Source organism: Saimiri boliviensis, chromosome 1 (assembly GCF_048565385.1).
Source record: "Saimiri boliviensis isolate mSaiBol1 chromosome 1, mSaiBol1.pri, whole genome shotgun sequence".
NCBI classification, from domain to species: domain Eukaryota; kingdom Metazoa; phylum Chordata; class Mammalia; order Primates; family Cebidae; genus Saimiri; species Saimiri boliviensis.
This window is the reverse complement of record NC_133449.1, coordinates 56,356,892-56,360,469: the sequence shown is the minus strand read 5'-3', so window position 1 is coordinate 56,360,469 and position 3,578 is coordinate 56,356,892. Positions and strand designations below refer to the sequence as shown.

The window sequence follows — 3,578 nt, the reverse complement described above, 5'->3', positions numbered from 1 at the left end:
AAGGCGCTCTCTGCCTAAAAAATAAGGCAGGCATGTTAAAAAAAATTTTTTGCAACGCAGTATGGTAAACCCTATGAACAGTAAAGATATGAATAAGAAAAAAATCAGACAGCTAATCGAAACTGGCACCACAGGAATAGTTTTGGGAGGAACTGGGACCTGAGCTGAATTGTAATAGACATGTAGAAAGGGAAAGGAGGAGGGGATATACCTCTTAAGGCACATAGGCAGTAAAAGGAATCCATATGTGGCAGTGATTTGAGATCTACTGTGCTTTTCTGCCATATAATTAATATGCTTTTGAGGCAGAAAGGATATGAATGAATCTTAGTTCAGCAGTTTTCCACAGGGAGTCATTTTGCCTTCCCAGGGTTAATGTCTGGAGACATTATGTGATTAGGGGCGGAAATGCTGCTGGCATTTAGTGGGTGGAGAACAAGGAAGCTGCTAACTCCAATACACAGCACAGGCCCTGATAAACAATTAACTGGGCCCAAATACGTATAGTGCCGAGGTTGAGAAATTCTGCCTCAGATGCTTGAAAAAGTTTAAAAACCTCTGCTTTAGACAAACATTATCACTGGAGATTTTTAAGCAAGAAATTAACATGGTACATCCTTTTCTCTCTTCCCCTCGACCGCTCCACCCGACCCCCGGGCCAACCTGAACACTGCTGTGGAAATAGTAGGCATTGCATACTATTCTGCCAAGTTTGCCATTTTTATAAAGTGCCTTGGGTTTGCTCTGACCTTTCTGCATGGGAGACAACCTTGCATTCCTAATTCTCTTGGATTCTTTTCTTAATCTAAGGAAATGTGTTTCTCGATTAAGTGCAAGATCAAGTGTATCTTCTTCCTAAATTAATGCTTCTCTTGACCAGACTGCTCAGTCATTTGTTAATGCTCCAAAAGGAAATGTGCATTTCTCAGACTCCATAAATCATGTAAACAGGATTTTATATTCACCATTTAAATGGAGATAAATCATGACTTGTCTGCAGTATCTGTGTTGTACTGCAAATATGTATCTCTGGATATATATCCAGGGCTTTGGTAACTCTATCATTTCCTCAGAGTCCCAGTCCACTGTAAGTCTTCTTTATCTTAAATAGGATTATCAGTTGCTCATGCAATTATACCTTAGAATATCGACAGCATCTTTAAACATATATCCAAATATTATAAGCACACTGAGCCTATATAACTCAAGATCTATATTTTGTTGGTTCTTACAACTTAAGATTTACATTGAACTTTCATATTTAATTTACCTAGAAATTAAAGTCAATTAGTTTGTATTTTATTCTATTTGGTCATCTTAGCACAAAATTACATTTAGCATACAATTAGTAGGTGCTTATGCATGAATATAATATATATACACACAAACATGCTTCTCAACTTTCAATGGGATTACATCCTGATAAACCCATTGTAAATTGAAAATATGGTAAGTTGAAAATGTATTTAATACACCTAACCTAACAAACCATGCCCTGGAACCTGCCAGCTGGTGTGGACTGCACCACCAGCGGCTTCCTGGCCTTGACTGCACTTCTCTTCAAGATGGAAGAAGCCAACCTGGCGAGTCGAGCGAAGGCCCAGGAGCTGATCCAGGCCACCAACCAGATCCTCAGCCACAGAAAGCCACCCTCAAGTCTGGGGGTGACCCCAGCTCCTGTGCCCACCTCTCTGGGTCTGCCCCCTGGCCCCTCCAGCTACCTGCTTCCTGGCAGCCTCCCCCTGGGGGGCTGCGGCTCGACCCCTCCCACCCCCACCGGGCTGGCTGCCACTTCTGACAAGAGAGAGGGCAGCAGCAGCTCCGAGGGACGTGGAGACACAGATTAGTATCTGAAGAAGCTGCACACGCAGGAGCGGGCAGTGGAGGAGGTAAAGCTGGCCATCAAGCCGTACTACCAGAAGAAGGACATCACCAAGGAGGAGTACAAGGACATCCTGAGGAAGGCCGTCCACAAGATCTGCCACAGCAAAAGCGGGGAGATCAACCCGGTGAAGGTGAGCAACCTGGTGCGGGCCTACGTCCAGTGCTACTGCTACTTCCGCACGCACGGTCGCAAGCCAGGGGACCCCCCAGGGCCCCCACGGCCACCCAGGAGCCAGGGCCCCCGGACAAGGGTGGCCCGGGCCTGCCCCTGCCCCCTCTCTGAGAGCCCTGTCCAGCTCTTCGCCCCTCGTCTCTTTGAAATTCTGGACATATTTATGGCTCCACCTCCCCACTTCCCCGTCAGTGGGATGATTGGGGGAGGGTTGCTGCAGGGAAGAGGAGAGCCCCCTGCCCTGCCCTGCCCCATACCCACATCCCTTGCCCCAAAGCCTGTCCCCAGTGCCCCTCCCTTCTGTTCGTGCCATTCTCCCCAATTTCATTAAAGATTTCATGAAACATAAAAAAAAAAAAAAAAAAAAAAAAAGGCATGCTACCTTAAAAGACATGCTGAAAACATATTAGCCTACAGTTGGGCAAAACCATTCAACACAAAGCTTGTTTTATAATAAAATCCGGGATATCTAATTTAGTTTATTTAAAACTCTATGTCATGCCAAAATTGTGATGGTTTTGCACCTTAATAAAGTCTAAAAATCTTAATTCGAACCATCCTAAGAGACTATTTATATATATTTTTCTATCTCATCCTGTTCCTGTGTGCCCCTTTTGTTATTAGACTTTTAACTCCTAACTGATTGGGGCTAAAATAAGAAGATCAAATATGCTTAGGATGTAAAGGAAAATGCCTTGTCTCCAGAAGCTACTGCAGCATCTATAAATAGCATATCTGTGCTGCCATTACTACTCTTGAGGGAATGTAGTTAAGGGTTGTAAATATGTTTTAACTCATATGCCAACTTGGGTCACATTCTAACTAAGGCTCTATCTACACTCAGAAGGAAGAAGTGAAACAATTGATTAGCAAGATCCTGAATGCTGAACACAACAAGAATGGCTGACATTGTCAAGCTGTTATTAGCCTAACAGGTAAGCCAACTGAGTGCTTCATAACAGATAAAAATATTAAGTATTTCAGTTACGGAAATTAGGTGATTCAAATGGGGAAAAATGAACACATTTCTGGGGCAGGTTCTATACATTTTACATTTGTATTATCTTATTTAATATTACCATAAGCCCTTTAGATTGCCATTACCTATATTTCAAAGATGAAGGAAACTGAAATTTGAGGAGCAGATGTTTATTCATCTTGTAAAGGGTAGGTTTTGGACTCAAACCTGGGCTTAATTGGCTTGGAAACCTATGCTGTCTTAACTTTTACAGGGCTTTAGTCAACCAGAAATACTTTTGCATTTGTATTTGGTTAGAAGTAAAGAGAAAATTGAGAATCATTCACTAAGAAAGAAGATCGTGGATCTGTACTAAGTTTAGCGAATACGAGGTATCTGTCACCATTGCTACCACCAATTTTATAACATTTTGTTTCAAATCCTTTGTTCTGAACCAACTGTCATTATACACATGTTCCGGTCCTCTTGGGCCTATTCAGATTGGACATTTTACTGTGTGCCCCAGAAGCTGAGTTAAAACGTTCTTCTTTGGCTTCTAATGCT

The 3,578-nt window shown here is 42.6% G+C and overlaps 1 pseudogene; it reads left to right on the top strand.

Moving 5' to 3' along the window:
* The first annotated feature begins 1,490 nt into the window (after window positions 1-1,490).
* LOC120367930 (splicing factor, arginine/serine-rich 19 pseudogene) lies at window positions 1,491-2,167 on the top strand (annotated as a pseudogene).
* The last annotated feature ends 1,411 nt before the right edge of the window (window positions 2,168-3,578 follow it).